This window comes from Rhinatrema bivittatum, chromosome 10 (genome assembly GCF_901001135.1).
Source record: "Rhinatrema bivittatum chromosome 10, aRhiBiv1.1, whole genome shotgun sequence".
Lineage (NCBI taxonomy): Eukaryota > Metazoa > Chordata > Amphibia > Gymnophiona > Rhinatrematidae > Rhinatrema > Rhinatrema bivittatum.
The window spans coordinates 13,858,173-13,876,704 of record NC_042624.1 but is presented as its reverse complement, the minus strand read 5'-3'; the positions used below and the strand labels follow the sequence as shown (position 1 = coordinate 13,876,704).

General features: G+C 47.0%; 1 protein-coding gene and 1 long non-coding RNA gene across 3 annotated transcripts in view; both read right to left on the bottom strand.

The window, feature by feature from the left end:
* Positions 1–18,532, bottom strand: part of CFH (complement factor H) — a 633,102-nt gene that overhangs the window by 613,646 nt on the left and 924 nt on the right. The window lies entirely within an intron of this gene.
* Positions 1,549–17,508, bottom strand: LOC115099746. The gene is made up of 3 exons (XR_003858878.1): positions 16,924–17,508; positions 10,664–10,957; positions 1,549–2,168 (listed from the first exon to the last, which is right to left on the bottom strand). It is a non-coding gene; the product is annotated as an uncharacterized LOC115099746 (long non-coding RNA).

The window sequence follows — 18,532 nt, the reverse complement described above, 5'->3', positions numbered from 1 at the left end:
CTTCCTCCCTCTTCCCCTCTCCTCCCCACCCCCATCCTATCTTATCTAACCACAACATTTTTATTTTACCTCTTGCTCCTCTTCAGGAGCAGTAGCAACTTGAACGCACCGATAGCTGCTTCCCTAACACAGCGGCAAATGGCCGCTGTACTGGCCGCCTCCAGCCCTGCCCATCTCCACCCCCCAGACCACCCCTTTCTCTGGGCCCAGCACTTCTGCATGTAATGGGGGTTACATGCATGGCCTGGCCCCTTTGAAAATGCGTGCGGTGAGCACAAGGCCCGGCCATGCATGTAACCCCCATTTTTTATTCACATGACTGTTTTAAAAATCAGCTGTTAATTAAGGACCCAACATCTTCCATCACAAGAAATTACAGCTTCTCAAAAGCCACTTGCAATGAATATGCCACCTCATTCTTAGTCAAATTCAATAAGTTAAAAGCACAATTTTCTATCTTTTCTCCAACAAGAGCACCTGAAGATTTACATGGCCTGCTTAAGTGGTCCATGTTTGACAGATTATCTAATCTTGAAATTAGTCAAATCATTGCTAAAATTAATCCTGCTATTCACCCATGTGACCCAATTCCAGCCAGTTCCTTGAAACAAGTACATGGTGTTATCACTCCGACAATCACATCCCTAATTAACCTTTCTCTCTCAGAAGAATGGTTCCACATGGGTTAAAACAAGCTGTGATAAAGCTGATCCTAAAAAATAAGACTGGTAGAACTGATGACTGGGACAATTATTGTCCAATATCCAACTTGTTATTTCTCTCAAAAGTTATTGAAAAAACATTGTTATCCCAGCTTGTAAATCACCTGGAAGACCAAAATATCCTGTCTCCAAATCATTTTGGATATAAGAAACATCATTCAACTGAGACATTACTCCTCTCATTAATGGACTCTGTTTTCCAAGGGCGTGATGCAGATGAATCTTACTGTCTTATAGGGATGTGCAGAGGGACCACATACGTTACATTTGGTATTCGTATTCGTCGGGGGGCAGATATGTTGCATTCGGCAAGGGAGGCCCCCGATCCGTTCATGCATTCCATTCTTATGACTGCATTCACATGGTAGGAGCAATGGACGGCCGGTGCCGTCCATTGCTCCTACCATGTGACAAGGGCTGACCAATGGAACTGGTAGCCCCTGTGATTTAGTAAGGGCAAAGGCTATCAGCGCCATTTTGATTACTGGCAGCCGACGGCCCAAGTGCAGGAGATCGCTCTCGGACCCCCACTGGATCACCAGGGACTTTTGGCAAGTCTTGTGGGGGACTTTCTATATTGATACAGGTGTCACTCGCAGATCATCTCTCTGAGCAACACTATTCAATATTTACATGCTCCCACTATGTAAATTACTGGTGAATCTAGGAATAACTTTCTTCTTGTATGCTGATGACTTACAGTTTTACATCCCACTCTCCAGATCATTTCAAAATACAGTATCAATACTTTCAACCTATATGAAAGCAATACAACAAGAACTTTTGCAACTTAAACTAAAATGTATTTATTTATTTATAGGTTTTTTTATACCAACATTCGTTTAGTAACATCACATCGGTTTACAGATAACTTGAAATTAGCAACAGAGCTTTACAATTGATAAACAGAAAAGTATAGTTAGTAAAACATTTTATGTTGCGCTTGGAGGGGGACCCTCATCCTGGAGCAGTGGTAGGGACAGGAAGCACCTGCTCCCAGGGGGTGGAGCACAGGAGGAGACAGAGGCTAGGATGAGCTTCACCACTGGAAGCCCGCGGTCCCCCCAGGTGGAGCCCGTAGGGACCTGGGTCGCTTGGACTTAGGTGGGCCTCGCAGGGTCTCCCGGAGAGGTAGCAGAGAAGCGTGCCCACAAACAGCAAGGGAACATGGTCGGACTCTAGGCTATAGGTCTGGTGGAGCAAGAAAGACCATAACAGCATAGGTGATGGCAAGGCAAGGGACAGAGCCAGAATCAGGAGACGTGGTCAATGGCAGCCGAGGTCAGAATCCCAGGATCAGTCCGAGGAGTAGTCAACGAAGCAGGGGTCAGGTTCTGGAGGTCAGATGAGTTCACAAGACAGGCAGAGGTCTGGATCAATGCAGCGGACAGAATGGTCAACGAGTCGGCCGAGGTCAGTACCAAAGAGACAGTCCGAGGGTACTACCTGGGGAGACAGGACAGATAGATGCTGGAACAGAAGGACACTGGAACAGAAGGATGCTGGAAAAGGCTGGAACAGTAGGACGCTAGGGATGTGCAGAGGGACGCCATACAATGCATTCGTGATTTGGATTTGTCGGGGAGCAGATACGTTGCATTCGGCAGTATGGCGCCCCGATGCGTTAATATGGCGATTTCTATTCGTGTCCCAGCTAAAATTAAAACTAACTACAACCCCCCACCCTCCTGACTCCCCCCGACTTACCAAAACTCCCTGGTGGTCCAGAGGGGGGTCTGGGAGCCATCCCCTGCACTCTCACACCCTCAGTGCCGGTTTCATCATGGCGCCGATAGCCTTTGTCACAGGGGCTACCGGTGCCATTGGTCAGCCCCTGTCACATGGTCATCGGCGCCATCTTGTGCTCCTACCATGTAGGATGGCAAAGGCTATCGGTGCCATTTTGAATACTGGCATCGGACGGCCGGAGTGCAGGAGGTCACTCCAGGACCCCCGTTGGACACCTAGGGACTTTTTGCCAGCTTGGGGGGCCTCCTGACCCCCACAAGACTTTCCAAAAGTCCAGCTTGCCAAGGCAAGGAAGTGCAGGCAGGGAGTTCCTTATACTGAACATTCAATCAGGGAGCACAGCGGAGCTAGGACCCACCCCTGGCCTACAAGAGGCCAGGCGGTCCTCGCGCATGCACGTAGGGGTGTGGCCAATGCCACTGGAGATGCCGAACTCCAGTGTAAGGCCTGGTGCACAATGGAAGGCCCAGCAACTGCTTCCGCGGAATGCCGAGGCCTGGAGGAGCTTGTGGCTGCCGCTGGAGAGGCCGACCCGTGACCTGCAGAGGAGCTAGTGAGGTGAGCAGGCCCGTACATGGGCCGGGCACGGATAGGGCACGTAAGAGTACCCCCCTTCTAGGCCTCCCTCTACGCAGCCGTGGCTTTTCTTTTCTGAGGAGCTCTTTATCGAGAACATTGTGGGAGGGTTAACATGAGTTCTCCTCGGCCACATAACCCTCCCAGGCTAAGAGGTATTCCCATCTACCTCGATGCCAACGGACATCGAGGACCTCTCTTACCTGGAGTGATGAGTCTGGTTTGGTAGAGATCCACAGAGGTGAAGGATCTCTACAAGAGGGCCAGGAGAGGACCAAAGGCTTCAACAGAGAGACCTGGAATGTGCTGTGGATGCCCATGACACGAGGTAGCTGGAGCTGATAAGACACTGCTCCCATTCTTCAAAGCACTGGAAATGGGAGATGTACTTAGGAGCCAGGCGATGAGAAGGAAGTCTCAACCTCATGCGTTGGGTGCTTAACCACATTCTGACCAGGACAGAAGAGTGGAGCGGGACGTCTATGGGAATCACAAGTACACTTAGAGTATTCAGTGGCCTGGGTAAGGCGTTCTTTGACTTGATTCCACACGACAAATGGTGTGGGCCATGGATTGCGCAGCTTGAGAAAGAACAGTCAGAGGAACTGGAAGTGGCAGCCGAGGTTCATTGGTGGCAGCAGTGACCAACGGTATTGTGTGACAGCTCAGCCCAGGGTAGCAGATCAGACCAGTTGTCCTGCTGGTCATTCACGTAGGAATGGAGGAATGTTTTCAAGGTTTGGTTGGTCCTTTAATATTATCCGACCGAGGTCCACAGTGTGCTGCCAGGTACTGGTGCTCCCTATGCAAAAAGTTTAATATTGCTTTGAATTTCACGTAGGCCTATCACCCACAGCTTGACCATTGGCATGTGGGTGATAGGCCTCCTGACCCCCCCCCCAAGCTGGCCAAAAGTTCCTTTTGGGTCCAACGAGGGTCCCGGAGCGAACCCGCAGGGAATCACGTGACGCCGCGTCACTCCGACGTGACGCCGACGTCACGTGCTCCTCGCAAAGGAGTTCAGAAATGGCGTCCTGACCCCGCTGGACTACCAGGGAGTTGTGGTAAGTCTTGGGGGGGGGATTAAGGAGGGTGAGGGGTTTAAATTTTTATTTAGGATCAAAAATCGCGATTTCCAACGTATTCAACATAGCTATGTTGAATAAGTTGAATAAGTTCAAAACGAATGTACACCCCCTACCAGATTATGATATTGTTCTGTGACGGAGGCAGCTCTGTGATAGTCCATTGAGATGCTGGACCATGGCTCGGTAAGTGCTGGAAGCAGTTGGAGTAGGCCCCAAGGCTGTCCAGTAGGCAGCTTCTGTTGGGCGCAGATGGGACATGAATATACATAGTTACAAGAGTCATGCACCATGATGAGCCACCAGTAATATCTCCGCAACATCTCTAGGGTCCTGGCACGACCCAGGTACCCTGCCAACTTGGAATCATGGGCTCATTTCATTGTTCACGTAATCTACGTGGAATGATGGTTTTCCCAACTAGAACTGTAGTGGTCACGGCAAGGGATACACAGGCAGGATCTATGATGTGTCTGGGAACATCAGGAACATCCTCTGGTTCAAAGGATCTTGATAGTGCATCAGCACAGAGGTTCTTGGAAGCTGGGCGATAACGTAGAATGAAATTGAACCGTTCAAAGAAGAGTGCCCATCGGGCTTGTCTAGGATTCAAGAGTTGAGCTTCCTTAAGATGCTCAAGATTCTTATGGTCAGTGAAAATGGTAAATTTGTGTTGCACGCCTTCCAACCACTCTTGGAGTGCCAACTTGACGGTGAGAAGTTCTCGGTCACCAACGGTGTAGTGCTGCTCTGTAGGAGAGAACTTGTGTGAGTAGAATGAACAATGTATCAATTTACCCTTTGGAGAAAACTTTCTTAAGACGGCTCCTGCTCCAATTGCAGAGGCATTGACTTTGACGACGATGGATGTCTTGGGTCTGGATGTTGAAGACAAGGACCGGAACAGAAAGCTTCTTTTAGTGTCTGAAAGGCAGCTTGTGCTTTGGGAGTCCACACACGAGTGTTAACCCCTTTCTTGGTCATGGCGGTGAGCAGAGCAGCTAGGGAAGAATAATTGGCAATGAAGCTCCTGTAATAATTAGTAAAGCCAAGGAAACTTTGTAAGGCCTGTAGGCCTACTGGCTGGGGCCAGTCTCGGATCCCCTGGATTTTATCCGGATCCATGGAGAAACCTCGATCAGATATGATGTACCCTAGGAAGGGTATGTGATTTCGCTCGAAGAGGCACTTTTCTAATTTGGCATAAAGATGATTTTCTCTTAGACATTGGAGGATGATCCAAACATGATCTCAATGGGATTCAAGGTCTTTGGAAAAGATCAGGATGTCATCAAGATATACGACTATGAATGAGTACAAGAGGTCTCGGAGTATTTCGTTCATAAGGCATGGAAAGACCACTGGGGCATTGCATAGCCCAAAGGGCATCACAGAATATTCATAGTGACCAACCCTCGTATTGAATGCGGTTTTCCAGATATCTTCAGGTTGGATGCGTACCAGATTGTACGCATCCCTCAGATCCAACTTGGTGAAGATCTGTGCCTCTTGAAGGTGGTCAAACAGCTCTCTGATAGGGGGCAGGGGTTATCGATCTTTGTGGGTTATGGAGTTTAGCCCTCTGTAGTCAATACAGAGGCGTAAACCACTGTCCTTTTTCTTAAGAAGAAAAATCCCACTACATTGGGAGAAACAGAGGTACGAATGAACCCTTTTTCTAGGTTCTCTTTGAAATACTCAGGCATGGCTAGGGTTTCTGGGTGAGACAATGGATAAGTTCTGCCCTTTGGAGGCATTGTGCCTGGAAGACGTTCTATGGAGCAATTAAACTTGCATAACGGAGGCAAGGTATCCGCCTTCTGCTTTGAAAAGACGTCTTTGAACTCAGCATACTGAGTAGGCAAACCAGATAGAGTGGTAGACTTCATGACAAAAGCTACTGGAGATACTTGACGTAGACATGTCTTCTGGTATTTGGAACCCCACTGCACCAACTGCAGGGAATGCCAATCAAACGGGTTCGTGGACCTGGAGCCAGGGCAGCCCCAGGATAACTGGATGTGTAGAACGTTTTAACACATAGAAGGACATCTCCTCCTCATGTAGAGTGCTCAAGGTAAGACAGACAACCACTGTTCAATGGGTGATGAGCCCTGGAAGATGTTCTCCTTGAATGGAGGCAATGAGGAGGCTCATGTCTAATGGCTGAAGAGGAATGTTCAGAAGCTTGACAATGTCATCCATGATGAAGCTGCCACTTGCTCCTGTATCTACAAGAGCAGTGGTGGCGAAGGAGTGGGCCTCAATGCCCAGAGAGACTGGAAGCAGGAGTTGGGGGCCAGTGACAGTAGCGCCTAAGCTCGGGAACCCCGCCGGGCTCAGGCGTTGCAGTTTTCTGGATGAATCGCACAGGACTGCCGAAGATGTCCGGAGGTGCCACAATAAAGGCAAGACCCTCCTTCCTCTGACAGAAACATTCGGTTGGAGATAGTCGTCCATGGTTCACCTCCATAGGTTCCACCACGGGAGAAGGTGGTGGTTCTGGAGTCTTGGCTGGAGAACTCTGGACACGCGTGGGACGCGGTGTAGGAGAGCAGGAATCATTTACTTCTAGGTGCCTTTGCCGGAGACGATGTTCGATCTTCCCAGTGAGGGAAATCAGGTCCTCTAGAGATGTTGGAGTCTCACGGATGGAGAGTTCATCTTTGAGAGCGCTGGAGAGTCCATCTAGGAAGATGGATTGCAGACAATCGTCTTGCCACCCAAGCTCACTAGCCAGGGTCCTGAACTCCACCGTATACTCAGAGAGGGTCCATGACCCTTGACAGAGGAGGAGTAGATAATGGCTGGCTACAGCTTGGCGGCCTGGGTCTCCGAAGGTCTGTTTGAAGAGAGCAACAAACTTGTGTATTGACAGTACTATATCTCGTGTATTGACAGTACTATATCTAAACTAGCTTCTTCAATTACTTCATTCCCCCTATTATGAGAATTAGAGTACACATCTTTCCATATATTGCCCTTTTCTCCCATTTATTGGTTCTGGCTCACTTCCCTCAGCTGCAAGGTAGACAAAAGCAGAGCATAGAAGCCAAACATTTTAACAAGGAAGGTCTTTTTATTGGTTTACAGCTCAATAGGTGGGTCTGAAGGATGTGCATCAAAAAAATCTCAGCCCCATATTTCCAAAAATACAGGCCTGGATTTTCCTACGGCGCAGAGCTCTTTGGATCGCGTGGTAATGGGGGACGGCCTGCGAAAGCTGGCAGCAATCGCACCACCACTGTGTTATCGCTGCCGGCTTTCATAACCAATTGAACCAACATAAAAGATGATGCTATTGGGCATGCTACTGGCAGCGATAAGGGTTCTTACCTTTTCGCCGCCAGTGCTGTTTCCGCCACGTCCGCCCCGGTACTGCCCTGACTCCTCCTCTTCCGGTGCCGACGCCACCCCAATTTAGCTATCACACGTGAAAAGGGACTTTTCGTATGCGATAGGGTGAGAAAATGACCCCTTAGCCAGATAAGTAGGCCTTAGCCAGCTAAGGGCCTCATTTTCCAATATCGCATTAGGGGGCGTTACCAATGCAAATGAGGCTTCTTTCGTGCAGTGGGGAAACATCGCATGTGGCGATGTTTTCGCCAAAACATTAGCACCGCATGCGATGTTTTAGTCCCAGACAGCCTGTGTCAGGCTTGGGGGGGGGGGGGAGGAGAGAGGGAGAGAGAGAGAGAGAGAGAGAGAGAGAGAGAGAGAGAGAGAGAGAGAGAGAACCTTACTATAGTGCCTATGCCCTACATAGGTATTTGAATCCCTATGGGAGGGCTACCTACTAACTCGGGGTGGGGGATTAGGTATGAGCGTCGGGGGTTGGGGGCCACTTTCGCATTCCACATGAGACCTACGGACAGAACAGTGGTCTCTAGTGCAGATTTGCTGGCCGTCGGAGTGAGGATGCTCACTCCAAGAAGAGATTTGGGCAACATTCTCTCCACCTAGCATGTTGTTGCCCAGGTAGAGTGTCCATCAAGCTAGGTAGAGAGAACGTTGCCCAAACCACTTCTTGGAGTGAGCGACCTCACTCCGGCCAGCAAATCTGCACTAGAGACCACTGTTCTGTCCGTAGGTCTCATGTGGAATGCGAAAGTGGCCCCCAACCCCCGACGCTCATATCTAATCCCCACCCCGAGTTAGTAGGTAGCCCTCCCATAGGGATTCAAATACCTATGTAGGGCATAGGCACTATAGTAAGGTTCTCTCTCTCTCTCTCTCTCTCTCTCTCTCTCTCTCTCTCTCTCTCTCTCTCCTCTCTCTCTCTCTCCTCTCTCCTCTCTCTCTCTCTCTCTCCTCTCTCTCTCTCTCTCTTCTCTCTCTTCTCCTTCCCCCCCCCCCCAGCCTGAAACAGGCTGTCCGGAACTATTGTGGATGGCGATAATCCTTTTCTGGCCCGTAGCGCAGTCCATAACGCAAATTTGAAGTTGTAGTTAGTAGCCGCGCTAACACTGCGGCTGTTTCGCCGCACACGATAAACAGGTTCCTGCTTTACATATGCTCCGCCCCAACTCTGCCCCCTGAATACCAAATTACTAATTCGCACGCGGTAAAGTGCTTGGAAAATGAGGCCCTAAGTGACACTGCTGAATATCTAGCTATGGTCAGCAGGTGGAATGGTGGAATGATCATTTAATTGAAAAATAGGGGTTGATTATAATAGGAGGGTACCCTCTGAAGAAGACGACTGTGTGTCATTAGTAGGGATATTTTTGGGATAGTTTTTATAGGGTGGGTGGATATGGTTTGGTAATGAATGTTTAAATGTTTAATTGGCTGAAATAATTTTATCAGAACAAAAATCATTGTATAAAATTGGGATACCATTTATTCATAATATATGGTCAGCAGGTACCATTTAGCCGGATAAGTGACTCTGACTGTGCCACAGAATTGTCCTAAAGATAGCTGGATAAACTTATCAAGTCTTCCTTACCATAGCCGAGTATATTCAGTGGCACGACTGCACCGCTGATTATTCACTGCTAGTTAGCCGATAAAGTTATCCAGCTAACTAGCCAAACTACACAGCAGCTGAACATTGACCCTATTGTGAGTTAAATGTGTTTTTCACATGATCTTTTATGTCTTCATTCAAATAATAAATCCAGAGTTATTTTTCCCTAAATGAATGATATTTCCTGCTTTTATGTATGATAGCAAAAGTGATATGCCTCATTTATCAGCATATTTTGCATTTGCATATTTACAAAAAATTATCAAGAAAATATTTTTACATGTGATGAGAAAATGTTTCTCACAAACAAGTAGATTTTAAAAGCGTTGCTCGTGCAAAAATGGCTGCATGTGCCATGTTACCTGCGTAACTTTACTACTGGTCCTGATGAGGAACAAATCTGGAGATTTTGAGCCAGACGGGTCTGATCATGAGAGAGAGAGAGACAGAAAACCTGACACGCTATCTATCTCCCACTGTAAGAAGGGCACTTTCCATTCAGGGTGAGTTTTGGGGAGGGGGCAGTGTTACATTGGTCTGTCTAGGGCACAAGGGTCCTCTGCCAAAACTCACCCTGAGTTGAAAGTGCCCCCTTACAGTGGGAGATGTATAGAGTGTCAGATTACCTCTCCCCCTCTCCCTCTCTCTTCCTCCCCCTCCCCATCCCATGATCACTTGTGCAGGTAAAGCATGCAGCAGGGATATTTTAAATGGCACACATGATATAAAATTAAGTGTATCTTTGCGCACGCACACACCTTTTAAAATTTGCCTGAAAACTGGCCATTTTTTATATGTTCATGCCCTATTGCTGTTCAGTAAATGACCCCTTTAGATTGTCAGTACCTGAATGTAATCCACTTTAAAGTACTTGAAAAGTGTAATATTAATCCAGCACATGGAGTATACAGATACAGAGAAGGCAAGTTTAACAGCATACATTCCATAACTGTTAATATTTTTTTAAATTCTAGCACAATCGCAATCTTTTTCTTTTGATCTTTTGCCCAGCACAGCACAACCTTTGGCCATTTGACTCAAAGCCACGGCAGCATCTTATTAGCTGCTGTTTAATTAGGGTTAAGGGTCAGCTCCTCTACTGGAATTTGATCACATCACCCCTCCAGCAGAAGCATTGAGCATATAGTGCTTCTGATAAAACATGGGCTGTTCCAGACAACTTGTAAACACTTGCTTTACCTTTTAGTATGCGAAGCCCTACGTATGTTTAGATATGCATTGACTGCATGATGCATTAATAACAAGGTAGAGTGCTGTTCTTGTGTCAGCTGAGTTCCTGACCTAGCTCCTGAATCCTGATCTAGTGCTTCTAGCAAACTGTGTTAAAGTTATTTTTCTTTTCAGCAAAGAGCCTTGGTCCATGACTAGCAGTGCAAAGGCTCACAGCAAAACAGCTCTTGCACAGCAATGTCTAGTAAAATAAATTAACAGGAGAGGCAGGTCCCTGCCAGAAGATAAGAAATAGAAAGCCTTGCATAATTCCACCACTAACACAACATGTTGCAGAATGAAAACTGCTCTGGATGGCATCTACTTACCTGCCAAAATAAATAAATGTTTGGCTGGTATCCCCCTTCGCTTCCTCTTGGTATCTCAGTTTCTTTGGTAGTAAGCTTGGTGGATATAGGGATGATTTCAGGATTTGAAGGGAGGGGAGGGGGAAAGATTGCATCAAGAAGTAAAGTTCTCAATCTGGTGCTGTTGTAAAGGAATAAGAGATTGATGGAGCTGCCATGAAGGTGGAAAGGAGCAGAAAGATATGTGGGTCACATGGTGCGGCGATCGGTTTATAGGTAGAGCCCCTGGCTTCCTTAGGCAGAATTTTCAAGATTCTGTGGCAAAAATTGGCAAATTCTGCAGTAAGTATGCTCGTATTAAAAAAATATTTAATCACTTTATTGACATCAAAAAATTACCTAAAGTGAGGTATCACCTTTGCATAATTTTGTATATATTTGCAATTTAAATAATGTATTATAGTTAACTTTATAAAAATAAAATTTTTTTGTGATCTTTTCTGTGTCCAGTTAATTTATTTGGTTCTCTATCAGTAGGAAAAGGGATTTTAATGATTGTAGCTGGGGAGAGTAAGGGATCTGGGAACAGGAAGAAAGGACACCACAAAGAAGGCAGGAAGGGTAGAGAAATAAGAGATGGAAGAGGACAGGGGGAGGGAGGAAAGGATGGGGGAATTTCTGGGAGCATAAGAAAAGAAAAATAGGAGGAAAGGAGGGAGGGAAGAGAAGAGTGGTAAGGAGAGGGATAGAGGAGAGAGGATCAGGAATGGGGTAAAAAAGGAGAGAAGACTGGGATGAAGAAAAGGGGGAAAGAAGGAGTGCTACAGATGGGGATGACGAATGGGATAGGATGAAAAAGGAAGGAAGCCACCACCTCCCCCATCACACTTCCATCCCATCTCATCCTGTCTTTCATCTCCCACTTTATCTTTCTTCCCCCCACCCAATTTCTGGTTCCTTCCCCATCACAAATCCTTCTCCCCTCATGAATCAATTTACCCTGGTACACCCCTGCCCCCCCCCCCCATCCCACCATGCTCTCCCTCTCCATCACGATCCCATCTCTCCCTCCCTTCTGCATCATCCTCTTTTCACTACCTCCCTTCCCTGACTCCATCCACTCTGTCTCTTCCTCTCTCCCTTCCCCCCATCCTTCCCTCCTTTCCTTATCACCCTTCCACCTGTGATCACTGAGTTCCCAACCTCCCTCCCAAATCCGCCTAAGTCCCAGTGGCCGTACCCCTACGGGCTCCTCCTGGGGGGGGGGGGGGTCACGTGTTTCCAGGGTGAAGACTTCTAGCAAGTCTCTACAGTCCAAGAGGCCTCGCCCTTCGACGGTAGTCATCTACCTCGAAACAAGGGTCCACTTTCATAACATTAATGGTGCATAAAACATTGCTTATCACATGATATTATGATAAAAATTCCATGATGGGGTAAAGACTAGCCAGCGCCATTTTGGAAAATGGCATCTACTGGACTAGAGCTTTGGGGGCATGCCTGGCTGCTACTGCACCATAAGGGCCTGTGTTTCTTAGGTAAGGGAAGCTCTGAGGTTGGGGAGGGGTGGCCTTAGAGCAGAGGGAATCCTTTTCTATGAAAAGGAAGGGGTGGGGCCACTATACTACCAGGTATTTGTTTTATGTTGTGGAGTCTGGAAGATGAGGAGGGATGATACCGGGGGATGCAATGAGGTTTGAATGGGAAAAGGGATTTAATTTGGAGGCAATTTTTTTTTAAAGGGGAGGAGTTTGGTAAAGGGTGAGTTGTCGCTGTGTGACTTTCAATTTGACTTTTGAAACTTTAAGACTATGGTGGAGAGAGGGAGTAGGGTTCAAAGCAGATCCCCAGGAGGGAATTTTTGGTCCTTTAGGAGGAAAGTTATTTTTGGACCATGTGGCCTTCTAACATGATGCTGGCTCCAAGCAAACTGAGCCTTCATTGCATGTTCCTTCTATTTCCCCTGCATTTTCTGTGATTGAAACTGTTGCATTATTTTTCTGCGAAGGGCCAAATATCACAGGGACACCCCCTTCAATAGAGAGGTTGTTATAAAAGGTAAAAAAGCCCAGGTATATATATAAATATAAATCGTCTGATAACACTCAGGCTGTAGGTACATATAAAAAGAAAAATTCTAATTAACCTACATAAATCTCTGTATGCAAATTCAAGTCTGAAAAATAAGATAGGAAAGTTGGAATATATGGCACTAAAGGAAAATATAGACATAGGGCCTTATTTTCCAATATCGCATTAGGGGGCGTTACCAATGCAAATGAGGCTTCTTTCGTGCAGTGGGGAAACATCGCATGCGGCGATGTTTTCGCCATTCGCGAAAACATTAGCGCTGCACGCGATGTTTTCCCAGTGCACGATGATTCTTTTATCACGGGCCACGATAGTCCCAGACAGCCTGTTTGAGAGAGAGAGAGAGAGAGAGAGAGAGAGAGAGAGAGAGAGAGAGAGAGAGAGAGAGAGAGAGAGAGAGAGAGAGAGAGAGAGAGAGAGAGAGAGAGAGAGAGAGAGAGAGAGAGAGAGAGAGAGACTTACTATAGTGCCTATGCCCTACATAGGTATTTGAATCCCTATGGGAGGGCTACCTACTAACTCGGGGTGGGGATTAGGTATGAGCGTCGGGGGTTGGGGGCCACTTTTGCATTCCACATGAGACCTACGGACAGAACAGTGGTCTCTAGTGCAGATTTGCTGGCCGTCAGAGTGAGGATGCTCACTCCAAGAGGAGATTTGGGCAACGTTCTCTCCACCTAGCATGTTGTTGCCCAGGTAGAGTGTCCATCAAGCTAGGTAGAGAGAACGTTGCCCAAACCACTTCTTGGAGTGAGCATCCTCACTCCGACGGCCAGCAAATCTGCACTAGAGACCACTGTTCTGTCCGTAGGTCTCATGTGGAATGCAAAAGTGGCCCCCAACCCCCGACGCTCATACCTAATCCCCACCCCGAGTTAGTAGGTAGCCCTCCCATAGGGATTCAAATACCTATGTAGGGCATAGGCACTATAGTAAGTCTCTCTCTCTCTCTCTCTCTCTCTCTCTCTCTCTCTCTCTCTCTCTCTCTCTCTCTCTCTCTCTCTCTCTCTCTCTCTCTCTCTCTCTCTCTCTCTCTCTCTCTCTCTCTCTCTCTCTTCCCCCCCCCCAGGGAGCCTGAAACAGGCTGTCTGCGGCTGTTTCGCCACACACGATAAACAGGTTCCCGCTTTACATATGCTCTGCCCCCTGAATACCAAATTACTAATTTGCATTTGCAAATCGCGTTAACAGCTGTTAATGCAATTTGTGAATTTATTGCACACGGTAAAGTGCTTGGAAAATGAGGCCCATAATTGGCAACTAGGAGACCTGATGGAGGATAACCATTAACCACTGTGATTCCAGGTTACAGATTATATCAACATGACGCATATAAAATTGGTGGAGAGGTGGAACTATATGTTAAGGATGGCATCAAGTTAAGCCAGTTAAAGGTTTTTCAGAAAAGAAACTGAAATCCTTATGGACTGAAATTCCAAGGATAAAAGGGAAGAGTATAGAGGTGAAGATATATTACCACTCGCCTAGCCAGGATGAGGAAACAGACCTTAAAATGCTTAAACAGATTAGGCTGGCTAGTAAAATGGGCAACACAGTGATAGTGGGAGACTTCAATTATTGATTGGGTAAATGTCACATCAGGAATTGCCAGGGAGGTAAAGTTCCTAAATACCATTAATGATTGCTTTATGCAGTAGATGGTCATGGAACCAACAAGAGTTAGATGCAAAAAGGAATTAACCAAGCTAAGACCGAATTTAAAAAGTGTCATGACTGCAAGGGCCAACTTGAAGATGCCCTCAAGCAGGGGGGGAGCTGGAGCTAGGATCAGGCAAGTCAGGTGTGCGGTCTTCTACAGGGATCAGAGCAGGTAGACCAGTGCAGATCTTCTGCCTGACCAGCCATCTTCTCTTTGGGTTGAACCCTACAGTGCTGTTGACTGGGCAGTACATAGGTTCAGGAACAGCAGGTAGGCTCTGATCAAAGTTGGCAGAAACCAGGGCAGAATGGACAGGCAGGAATGAAGTAGAAAGCAAGAAATATATACGTAGGGAACCCTTTGTTTCTCTCACTACTAATGATATACTAAATTTCTGGGTGGTTCAGTGCAGATTAATTATAGAGAGGCTTGGGTTTTACTTTCCCAAGTGAAAGCTGCAGATGGTGTGCCCTAGATCTTTATCATCCCCAAGAACCACCTATTCTCATGGATTTTGAGTTAGACTTTTAAGAGGACAGGAGCTTGTTGTCTCCTGCCCCTTTATTTTTCCCTTTTGGGGGTCATCCTCCTATGTGACTTATTTCCGGCTTGTTTTAGATTTTATTAAATTCATTTTTGTAGAATTCCCTGTGAGAACCTGGTCCACCCTTGTTGCAGTGGATTGGGGCATCCCTGTGTCCAAGGCTGGATCAAGGGTAGGGAAGACCTGCAATGTGCTATTCCTCCTTTAGGAAATCTGTCAGTGACCCAATGGAGAGAAGTTGCAACTTTAAATTAACTATTTTTGGACTACCTCCTCTGTTGTGAGGCAAGAAAGTTCACACCCTTTCCTGCCTCTGTTTCGATCCCCCTCCCCTTTTTAGGTTTAGAGACTATGGGCCTCATTTACCAATATCGCATTGGTACCGCATTAAGGGGCGTTTCCCATGCAAATGAGGCTTTTTTCGTGCAGCGGGGAAACTTCGCGTGCCGTGATGTTTTTGCGATTACATCATGGCACACGAAGTTTCCCCGCTGCACGATATAACACCCAAGGAATCATCGCAGTGCACAAAAGTGTCTGGACAGCCTATGTGAGAGAGAGAGAGTGAGAGAGAGAGCCTTGCTATAGTAGCTACTCCCTAGACAGGTATTTGTATCCGTATGGGAGGCCCACCTAGTAACTCGAGGTGGGGATTAGGTATGAGTGTAGGGGGTTGGGGGCCACTTTCACATTCAACGTGAGATGAGCGAACAGTACAGTGGTCTCTTGTGAAGCTTTGCTGGCCTTCGGAGTGAGGAAACTCACTCCAAGATGAGATTTGTGCAATGTTCTCTCAACCTAGCTTGATGGACACTCTACCTGGGCAACAACAAGCTAGGTTGAGAGAACATTGCCCAAATCTCATCTTGGAGTAAGTTTCCTCACTCCGAAGGCCAGCAAAGCTTCACAAGAGACCACTGTACTGTTCGCACATCTCACGTTGAATGTGAAAGTGGCCCCCCAACCCCCTACACTCATACCTAATCCCCACCTCGAGTTACTAGGTGGGCCTCCCATACGGATACAAATACCTGTCTAGGGAGGAGCTACTATAGCAAGGCTCTCTCTCTCCCTCTCTCTCTCCCTCTCCCCCCCCCCCCCCCCCCCACTGAAATAGGCTGTCCGGAAACATCGTGAACCATGATAAACCTTTACCGGCCTCTAGTGCACAACGTACCGCAAATGAAAGAGGTGTAGCTATTGGCCGCGTTAGGAGCCGCGCTAACACTGCGGCTGTTTCGCGGCACACGATAACTCTTTCCTACTTAACATATACTCCGCCCCCTGAATACAAAATTAAAAATTTGCATTCGCAAATCACATTAACGGCTGTTAGCGCGATTTGCGGAATTATCTCCTGCGGTAACTCCTTGGAAAATGACCCCCTATGTTTGTTCCATTGGGAGCTGATGGACCTTGGTGCCTGAGAATCAGTAACCAAACCAAAGGGAGAGTTGTATCTATCAATCTGAAAGAAACTGAAGTGTGGAGGAGCTCATCTGGAGGAAAGGATTCTGCTCTATGGCATATAGGGAAGGAGCCAGATGATACAACGTGGAGTGAAGCTGAAGAACTGTGTTGCTGCTAGTTCAGGAAAAAAGCAAGTGACAGTAAAGTGCCCATCAGGTAAGGCACAAGGAATTTAAGGATCCAAGAAATGTTTGAGAGCAGGGACTAATTCTGATAAAGTATTGGGACTATATTCTAACCAACTAAAGTGGGAAGAAACTGGGATAAAATTGGGAATCTCTAAGAGGATTGAACTCTCTTCAATCTGAGTAATCTGAGTAATTGAAGTAACTGGAAAGAGAAGGAAATAAAGTACTTGAAGCAGTATATGGGTCTCTGTCAATCACTGGAGCACATATGGTTCTTTCTTTCCTTCCCAAGCTAATTTGATTAAAGAGTGCTCAGATATTTGGAAACTTGCATAGAATTTACTTTCAGATCCAGAGCCGAATAGAACTAGAACTTCCTTTAGTTTACCTCATAGGCATCCTTAGCAGATCTGAATTCCTCCAGCATGTTGAGGCAGGGCTCAGCTGACATAAACAAGGCTGCTAAAAGGTATGTGTTGCAGACGGAGAGGTGGATTCTTGGGCCGGCCTGGCGGAGAGTGAAGGATGGTTAGAAGAACTCCACGGAGAATGAGCAGGCAGGGAGGCGGCAACGAGACAGGCGCTGAGGCAGGATCTTCATCCTGGAAGCCCGAGGTCCCCCCGGGAGGAGCCCTTGAGGACCCAGACCACGAGGACTTAGGCAGATACTCTCGTGAAGACAGAGAACTGCATCGAGACGGTCCAATAGCAGGGCAGGTGGCAACAGGAAGTGCGGAGAGACGAACCGGAGTCAGGGACCAAGAAGATAATCCAAAGAAGAGACAGGCCTGGAGCTGGAGTGGAGACTGGAGCAGGAACGGAGACTGGAGCAGGAACAGAGACTGGAGCTGGAACAAAGCAGTGATGAAAGCGGGAACAGCAACTAGAAATCCAAACAGGAGAACCTCGTTGCAAGGCAATGAGGCTAGTCAGACGCTGGGTAAAAGCTCCCCCTCGCGCGCGTGCACCTAGGAGGGGTGGAGCCACGGAACGGAGCTCAGCGGCGTCTCCCTTGTGGAGACGCCGCTGCAGAGTGGCCTGCCTAGGCCCGGAAGATGCCGGGGCTTGCTGGGGAGTGCCCGAGGGAGAGAAAGGTAAGGACCCGGTCGCGAACCTCGCAACCGGGACTGGAACAGTATGCACTGAAATGGTGTATGCACCAGCTTCTGAAGAGCAGACCTTTAGTCATTGTTAAAATATCAGGATAGATATTTATCTATCACCTTCTTATGTCTCGAACTCCCATTCTTGATTCTGTTCTGTCTATAATACTGTCTACTTTTATAATATCAAGTAAGATGTAGTAGTTTATTTTTAATAACTATATTCAATTTCCCACAATTAATTTTGACAGTATATTGTTGAGTTGCCATATCAATCACAGTGTAAACAATTTCCATTGATTTTTCCAATTTATAATTTTGGCTCATCCTGATATATCCTGGTTCTTCTAGACCAGGGGTGGGCAATTCCAGTCCTCGAGGGCCACAAACCTGTCGAGGTTTTAGGATATCCTAATGAATATGCATGACATAGATTTGCATACAACTGAGGCAGAGTGCATGCTAATCTCTCTCATGCATATTCATTAGGGATATCCTGAAAACCAGACTGATTTGTGGCCCTCGAGGACCGGAACTGCCCACCCCTGTTCTAGACCCTGTCATGAACAGTCTCATGCACCAATCCTTACATGAAATAATAGATATTTTTTCATAAATGAAATGCTTTCTAGGACATCAGGATCATAATGTATATGGATTGCCCCTGTGCCCAATCATTTTTTGGCCATTCTTGGATCTGGCACTGATTTCAGTGTCCATGTGTTCATCTACATATTCGGCAATGCAGATTTCTGATTAGAGCAGTATGCTCAGAAGCTGAAAACTCTCATTCATTTCCCCAATTCAACATTTATTGCATGACACCAAGAAAGGCATTTTATTTCCCTAGGCTCAAATGTAGGGCCAATGTACTAAATTGCGAATGAGAATATG